Source organism: Medicago sativa, chromosome 8 (assembly GCF_051527215.1).
Source record: "Medicago sativa cultivar Bolivia chromosome 8, Bolivia_mono, whole genome shotgun sequence".
In the NCBI taxonomy this organism is placed as follows: Eukaryota; Viridiplantae; Streptophyta; class Magnoliopsida; order Fabales; family Fabaceae; genus Medicago; species Medicago sativa.
In genome coordinates, this window is record NC_140756.1 from 37,394,356 (window position 1) to 37,403,570 (window position 9,215).

Consider the following 9,215-nt stretch of genomic DNA (forward strand, 5'->3'; position numbering starts at 1 on the left):
GGCACTACACTCTTACGTAAGGTTCACCGTTTCACTCTCCTCAATTTTTCTCTTTTTTGAAAGAATTTCTTTTAAAAACTTAGCATAGGTAGGCATCTGAGTTAGGACATCGGTGAAGGGAACATCAATGTAGATTTTATTCATCATTTCAATGAACTTTTTAAACTGCTCATCAAGCTTAGACTTGGAAAATCTCTGTGGGAAAGGAATTTTTTGTTTAAAAGGAGGTGGTGTAGCTTCCTCACTTTGTGGTTTTTCGCCCTCCTTCCTAGTTTCCTCACCTTGTGGTTCACAAATCTCTTTCTCAACCTCATTAGGCTTGACTTTTAAGGGGTCCTCTAGTTGCATACCACTCGTAAGTGTAACAACATTTATTTTAGGTTGGAAAATTTCTTGGACAACTTGGGAGAGTCGAGTCTCTAAGATTTTGTTGTGAGAGGAGATAGAGGCTACTTTCGATGTAAGCATAGCAAGAGAGTCATTCAAAAGTCTAGTTTGATCCTTAAACTCCTTGAGCTGTTCGGATTGATTAAAAAGATAATTTTCCATTAAAAGTTCAAGATTAGACTTTTGAATGACTCTTTGAACATTTGCATAACTAGGTGGTGCTATTTCCTGACCAAAGGGATTTTTATGAAGGTTTTGGTTAAAACTTTCCCTTTGGTTGTTTTGAATAAAGTTTATTTGTTCAACACTACCTAGTTTGCATTCACCACATGTTTTACAAGAAGGAGGTGTAGGAGTAGAAGTGCTAGCACTAACATTCAGTTTTTCAAAGTTGTGAGTTAGTGCATCAATCTTAGCAGCAAGATGATCATAATTAGAGACTTCGTTCATACCTGCCCCCCTTTTGGAGGGTGAAGACTTTGTAACGACTTCCTCATCGGTCCATTGAAAGAGATTTAGAGCCATGTCTTCAATCAAGGCATAAGCTGTTTTGAAGTCCTTGTTCATTATAGCACCGCCTGCAGCTGCATCAACAGAGATTTTAGTAGCATAAGACAAACCATTGTAAAAAGTGTGGATAATTAACCATTTCTCTAATCCATGGAGGGGACAAAGTCTAAGCATTTCCTTGAAATGCTCCCATGAATCATAGAGAGACTCCCCTTCTTTTTGAGTGAATTGGTAAAGCTTTGCCCTTAGACGGGCAATTTTAGATGGGGGAAAGAAGCGAGCGAGGAATTCTCGCCTCATTTGATCCCATGAGGTGATGGAACCAACTCTTAGCGAATGGAACCAAGTGAGAGCTTTATCTTTTAGAGAAAAAGGGAAAAGATGCAATCATATGACTTATTGGTTTGCCTTATATGTTACAGTTAGTCGCCAGAAAGTTGAGACATGAAGATTGGGATCCTCGTCAGGGGATCCCGAAAAATAATTTTGCTGCACCATCTTAAGTTGGGCAGGCTTGATTTCGAAGTTTTCACCCTCAACCGTTGGATACACAATAATAGCACATGGCTCTTCTGTTGAAGGAATCGCATACTCTTTAAGAGCACGTTCTTCAGCCATGTCGATATTATTTTTGTGCTTTCCAAGAAGTTAATGGTAACAGAAAAATAAGAAAAATAAAAGAAGAAGAAAAGAGAAAGAAGAGAATTCTAATCACTAAAAAAAAGTTAATTAAATTAATTAACTCCCCGGCAACGGCGCCAAAAACTTGATAGGCCAAACCGCAAGTACACGGTCTATCAAAGTAGTAGTAAAAGAGAGTATCGTTCTGCTAGGGACTTGTTCAATTTAACTAACTTTAAAAGAATGATTAGAGGAGAAGAAAGTTTATAAAATAGGAGGTTTAGTTGGTTGAAAATAAATAACAATAATAAAAAGAGAGCCTTGGGATTATTGGTTCATCGTAATGATGAATCCTTCACAAACGAACCCTTAAACTTATAACCTTACGTTAGTCCTAATTTCTAAAGACAAGTTTCTCTTTAGCCTATCACATCTCCTTTTGGTCTCAGTGAGTGTGTTCCTCCAACAACCACATCTATTTTCATGGGTGATTGCCTTTGGAATCCTTGAAGCTCGAAACTTTATATGTCTCAAGGTTTGCTAGACTATTTTTCATGTTTCGCAATCCTTGTCTAGATTCACTTGTTCGAATATCAAAACTCCACTTTCATTTTATGAATTGATATTTGGAATAATGGATTAACAATTATCAAACCCTCCACTTTTGCTTCCACAGTTTGATAATGGTTAATTTATGTTAAAACGGTAAATCTATATTAGAAATTAGGGTTACATAAGATTAAGGTTTAAGGCTTGGTTTGATTCGGATTACGTCATTAGACTTATCCAACAATCCCAAGACAAAGAAGTTTACATGCTCATGCTCATCGTAGACATGGGGAAGAAGAGAGAAAGCATAAAGTAAATAACAAGATAGTAAAATAAAAGATGAACTTTATTAAGAAAACAATTGTCACTATTGAATTCCAAGAAATAAAGATGAATATTTGTGATGGAGAGCTACTCTATTTATAGCTTACAATCGACTTAAAATCTAAGAAATTACAAGGGCTTTTTGGTAAAACTAAAATAGAGTAGCTTAGGGCCTAAGAAAAAGCAGCAAAAGGCATCCTGGAGGGTGGCACGGTCGTGCCACATGTTGGCACGGGCCTTGCCACATCCTGGAGGGTTCCCGAATCTTTCGTATTTTTGTTCCGAATCATCTCCAGACTCCTTTCTTTTGCTCCAAGGCTTCTTCCATCCAATATTCATTCCTGAAATATAAAATGTGCAATTGAAGTAAAAAGATTCAAAAAGGAAATAAAATTGCAATAAAATAAAATCATATCTAAATAAAACTAAACTAAATAATATATAAAAATAGACTAAATATTGACTCATCAGACAGTGCTTCTGGTGTTAAGGCTAAGAAAAGAATAGGTAAAGGAGATACCTCAATCACCAAGGAGAAGGTGGAACAAGCTCTTGAAGAAATGGAAGCAGAAGAGCAAAAGCCTAGAAAGAGGAAGCAAGCTCCTAAACAAATTGTCAGCCCAATGTTTGTGATGACACCTGCTTTGGAAAGAATGGCTAAGGAACATGCTGATGATTTGATAGCAGAGAAGAAGGAAAAGGCTGCAAAATACATTCAGGAAAGGGATGAGAAGCTCAAGGCTTTAGGGCTGGAAAACTGTGATGAATACTTCGTGAAGAAGAATGCTAAAGTTAAGGAAATTGCTGGTGAAACTGCAGAAGATTCTGAGGAGGAAGCTCAAATGAATCTGGAGGTAATTCAAGGAACATCAGAAGCTGGTGCTTCAGGATCTGTTTCTCAAGCTACTGTTCCAGAGTCTACCTCAGAAGCTGATAACTCAGTCAAGGTAACTCAGATTTCAGAACCCGTTACCACCATCTCACCTGTTGAACCTTCATCATCAATTCCTACTGAAGACACCACAGTATTAGATAATCTTGAAAGTCATTGTAAAGGTGAACTAACTGGTGTAACCTCAGAAAAAGCCTCTGAAGTTGCTTCTAAGGAAGTTACTTCAGAAAGCCCCCAACAACAACCACCTGAACCACAAATAACTTCAACATCACAAATACCACAACCACCCAACACACAGATTGAACCACAAATGATCCCTTCAATCATCTCTGACCAAATACTACCTGAACCAGTTGCTCCTTAACAAACTGTTCTTGAGCATACCTTAACCCTACCTAACACTTTCATCAAATCAACCTTCATTCAAACTTCTCAACAAATGACCATCTCAGATTCTGAACCTGTTCAAAATCAACTCTTAGTGTTTCTGACCAATCATCTTTATCAGACACTGAGATCCTTAAACAACCACCCCTAGACATCCTGGAATTTGATTACATTGAATCTGAGCTACAAAAGATCAGCTCAGAAATGCAAGCTCTAGTGCAACTAAGAAGAGTTCCAACTCTGTCTATTGTCTATGAGGATCGTTGGACATCTTTGAAGAGCAAAGCTTCTGAACTACTAGATGTTGTGAGTGAAAAATGTCTTAGGATCCAAGCTGCTGCAGTAAGAAGACATTTGAGGAATATGCACTTAGCTGAGCAAGCTAGAGGTCCAATGTTGTATCTAGTAAATGAGCCTTTCTACTCAGAGTCAGAATATGTTTCAAGGGAAGCAAAGGTATTCAAGATGCTGAAGCAGAGATTGGTAAAACAGCATGAAGAATCTAAGGCTAGAGAAGATTCTCTCCTTCAAAGATAGTTAGCTCTTGAAGATTTTGTGAAGCAACAGTCTGAGCTCCTGAAGAAGCAATCTGAGGAGATTTCTCGCATGAAGGCGTTGATCCATCAACCACAACAACCCAACCCTTAGATGCACACCTTAGCTATTTTTTTGTTGCTGTTTTTGATGTTATTCTTCTGATATGCTTCTGAAATTTATCCATACTCTGAATTCTTTTTGCTTCTGATTGAATATCATCTCTTGTTTATGCGTTAATATATGTTTACTCTGATATTAATTATTATCCCTGCTCTGATTATGTTAGGATCTGATTATATGCTCTGATTATATGTTTATGTTGCTCTGAACCTTTTTACTATATGTTTTTCTCATCTCTTCTTTTTGTTTATTTTATTTTTGCTAATGACTAAAGGGGGAGTATATGTGATAGTATTTAAAGGCTCTGAGCCCCATTAATGTTATTTGAAAAATAATTTTGAAAAACTTCTATCATTCTTACCTGAAAGGTATAAGCTCTGAACGTAAGAAGGAGTATCAAATTTCAAATAAAATTAACTGAACCATTCTTCTTATCTATAATCTACTTCTTTTCATTTTTGAAATATTATTGCGCGTTAAAAGAATTTAATTAACCTGGATAGAACTTAGGGGGAGCTTACAAAGCTCACCTTAAAGATTATCAGACTCAAGGGGAGTCAGAGCTTACAAACCTCATAACCCCAAAGTCAACTTGTTAATTAGATTAACAACAATTGATCAAATTTTAAATACTATTGTTTGTCATCATCAAAATAGGGGAGATTGTTGGAACAAAATGTGTTTAAACCTTAGAGAGTTTTGATGATAACAAGGTATTAAAAAATTGTCAATTGGACTAGCTAATATTTTTTCAAGTATACAGGACCAAAGTTAAAAATTTACATCATACAAAGGTTCTGAATGAGCAAATAAAGAGCAAAGGAATCAACAAGATTGAAGGTTAGAAGCTCCTGAAGGCAAAGTGCTTCTGAAGACTAGAATCTCCTAAAGACTAGTGCTCTTGAAGACTAGAGGTCCTGAAGTGCCACGTCATCAGAAGCTGCCTCTTCAGAAGCTGCCTTATCAGAAGCTATTTTCACCAGAAGCTGAAGATCAACTAAATTTGCAGAATTCAAGGATTCAAGAGTTGTCTCATGTGATTAAAACTCGTCTAAAGATGGCAAAAGACTAGTGGAACTTTGCAACGGTCATTTCAAAAGAATTTGAAGGCATTCGCTTGAAAAAAGGACAAGAGCGTTGACATTGTACTATGTACGAACTGTACAACCACCTTCTCCACTACTCTGTTTTGTGACTCCACTACAAGACAAGATAACAGCTCTAAATATACAACCAAGCCTGCAGAAATGTTCCCTCTCAACTGGAATGGATTTGAAATTGATCCTTCATAGGACAATCACTAAATCAAGCAAAGAATCAGTGGTGAAAGATCAAGCTTCAACAATGACTCTTTTTGGATGTGCTGGAACTTACAATGTTCATTTCACACCTCTATAAATAGGAGTGAATACTTGAAGAATGAACAAGACTCTACAACAATTTGAAAGCGTCAAAACTCTGTTGAAATCATTCTACATCCAAAGTTCACTTAGAATTTCTGTTTCTCAAGTTCATATTTTAGAAAATCTAAAGTCATAAGAGTCTGTATCTGATTTGTATTGTGAGCACCTCTGATTGTATATCAAGTGTTCAACCTCAAACATTTTTCTTTGTAATCTTGTTTGATAAGAAGTCTCTTGCAGTTGTGCTTGAGCATAGAAGTCTCTTGATTGTGTTCTTGAGCATAGGAAGACTCTTGCAAAGTGTGCTTGAGCAAAGGAAGTCTCTTGATGTGTGCTTGAGCAATTGTAATCAGATATTACATTTTAGTGAACTCTCCTTGGAAGTGCAAGGGGGACTGGACTACTTCCGGATTGAGGAAGGAACCAGTATAATTGGTTTGTGTCTTTCTTCTTCTCTCTCTGTATTTATCCGCTTTATTTAGATCCTGAATATCACTTCAGAAGCTGTCTCACTTTGCTTCTGATCAGTGTGCTTTAGTTTAGGAGAAACGAAGAAAAATCTAACACAATTCAACCCACCCCCCTTCTTATGTTTTTCTCACCTTCACAGTATCCATAGATGTGGTTATAGAAACACCATCAAAGCGGGTTATTTTGAAAACAGGTTCAGGTAATGGAATGTTGGATGATTGGATTTGCTCAAGAGCAAGTTGTTCAGGAACAATGTGTTTAGGAATAACAGGCTCAGGAATTGAAACATGCTCAGATGTAGAGACATGTTCAGAACTAGAGACATGAGCAGGGCTAATTGTTGAGGTCATTTGTGGGTTAGGTGGTTGTTGTTGGGGGCTTTCTGAAGCAACTTCCTCAGAAGCAACTTCAGAGGATCTTTGTAAGATTGGCCTAACCTCTGGTAGTTCACCTGTTAACCAGATTGTCTATGACTGTGGTGTCTTGTATTGGGTTGGTTGAGGGTGGTTGAGATGATGAGGAGGTTTCAATATTCTCAGAAGGAACCATGTTAAGAGGTTGAATCATTGGTGGCCTTAAGGGATTGCAACTAACAGGAAATCTATTATAGAGTTCTTCTTTTCTCTGAGCTAGGCCAATGACTCTATCATCTACATTAGTTCTAACAGGTTCTTGAGAAATATTGGATTTAGGCTTAATGTGTTTGATGTTGTATATTTGGCCTAAAGGTATGTCATCTGTCTCAGTGGATGATGAGGATGGGGTGGATTGAGAGGATGATGAAGGATTAGAATCTAATTCTATCTATACAATAGTGTGAGAGTGTGGAGAATTAGGATTACCTGAGGTAGCTTCTATAGTAGCAGCTTCTGGTCCAGCAGCAGAATCCTCAGCAGCACTAACAATCTTCAACATTTTCCTGGCTTCTGAGGCTGCTAAAGCTTGCACGTCTTCAGTAGCTTGAACAACTTCTAGAGCAGCATCACCAGCATTTTCCTTAGCTATACTGACTGCAGGGATCTCTAACTCTTGAGAATTCTCTAGAGTCTTCTTGAGTGAAGCAGCATCCTCAGCTTTCTTCTTCTTCATCTCCCTGGTAACCAATCCAGATGAAGCTTCTATTTCTTCAACTTCCTTAGTCACATAAGGTGACTCCTTGATTTTCCTCATTGTTGGCTTTCTCTTCCTTTTAGGAATAGGAGGTTGTTCAGGAGCAGCCTGTGAAGAAGCAGCAACTTTTCCACTCCTGGTTTTCTGGTTCAGAACCACATCACTGTCCAGATCCTGAACTTCTTCTTCAATTGATGGCATGCCAGAGCCACCAATCTTAAGCTTCTCAGAAGCTTTATCCTTCTTTGCCTTCTTGGAAGGTTGCTCAGCTTCCAAATACTCTTCTTTAGTGATGGCCTTCCTTTTTTATTTTCTGCCTTTAGCTACTGGTAAAGCTCCACCATACATGGTCTCAGGAACTTCTTCTAATCTGATCTTCTTATCAGTTAAAGTATAATGCTCTTGAATGTAAAACATCTGAACATCTAGAGGCTCTTGCTTGCAGATTGGAGGAAAATCTTCCATCAGATTGGAGGAAAATCTTCCATCTTTAGCAAATAAGGACATATTCCTAAGGGTTCTGCCACTGATGACCTTGCACGTGACAGTTCCCAAATGAGAGTTATTGTAGATTTGAACTTCAGTGATAGCTTTCAGAATCCCTCCTTGATGAAGAATCTCTGAAATAACTCTCCCATAAGGAACCCAGACTCTGCCCTTGTCCTGACTTTCCTTCAGTTCCTTGATCATGTGCTTGAAGATGTACTTAGGCACATTCACTCTGGTTTTGTTGATAAAGTGATGTAGAAACACTCTACGAGCCAGAGAAGGTTGATCACTACCTCCACCTTTTGGAAGTAGATTCTCATTCTGAATCTTCAGAAGCATCTTCTTTTCAATACTAAGATCAACATACTTACCTCCCTTCTTCCTTCCATACATTGTTTCATTGACTATAGGCTTCCATGGACTTGTTTTTGGATGGTTAAATCTCATTCTTCCAACTTCATTGTTCTTCTTGCAATCTCATAGGCAGGGGCTTCTTGTGAGGACGATTCTGGAGCACCTTGTTGTTGCATGTTGGAGGTTGATTCTGGAATATCTTGTTGCGAACTTGATGATGCCATTGATGATGATAAATTTTTTAGGGTTCTAAGGTTTTGAGAAAGAAGATTACGCTTACTTCGCAACTAAGGTTGAAAGAGGAAAGTGTTTGTAGTGAAGTGAGTAGTGTGTGAATTGACTAAGTGTTTTGAGTAAAACGTTTGCAATTCAGAAACGACAAACAAACACAGCATTAATGACAAAGGGGGGCATTTGTTAGTACATTCAAATCTATAATCATCATTTCCCTCTTACGTTATACAACCGTACACATAAACCACGTCGGGAGTTCTCAGAGTAACTGCCAAGTTAGTGGGCTAGGTGTCACTAAAAAGTAACTTCTAGCGTTTCCACTAACACTGCTGTTCAGAAGCACAAAACCCAGCTTCTGGACTTCAGATGTTGATGTCATCATCAGAAGCACATTTTCCTCAGAACCTCAATAAAGAGCTTCTGATGGATCACAACTTCTGAACAGACTTCAGAACCTAAATTCCTATTCAGGAGTAAGCAAGCTTTTAATCAGACCCAAAGTGCATGTTCAAATTTTTCTTTATAAAATCAAATCATTCAACAGTTAAAGGCTTAGTAAATATATCAGCCCATTGATTCTCAGTATCAATGAATTGTATATCTAAAATTCCTTTTTGAACATAGTCTCTGATAAAATGGTGTTTGATTTCAATATGCTTGGCTCTTGAATGCAAAATTGGATTTTTAGACAAACAAATAGCAGCAGTATTATCACAATAAATGGGAATACTGTTAGCATTAATATGATAGTCTTCCAACTGATGTTTCATCCAAAGTAGTTGTGTACAACAACTTGCAGCTGAAATGTATTCTACTTCTGCTGT

General features: G+C 37.6%; 1 non-coding gene across 1 annotated transcript; it reads left to right on the forward strand.

Annotated features, from left to right (window-relative positions):
* The first annotated feature begins 1,042 nt into the window (after nt 1-1,042).
* On the forward strand, nt 1,043-1,149 carry LOC146898897 (small nucleolar RNA R71). Its single transcript, XR_015024386.1, has one exon. It is a non-coding gene; the product is annotated as a small nucleolar RNA R71 (small nucleolar RNA).
* The last annotated feature ends 8,066 nt before the right edge of the window (nt 1,150-9,215 follow it).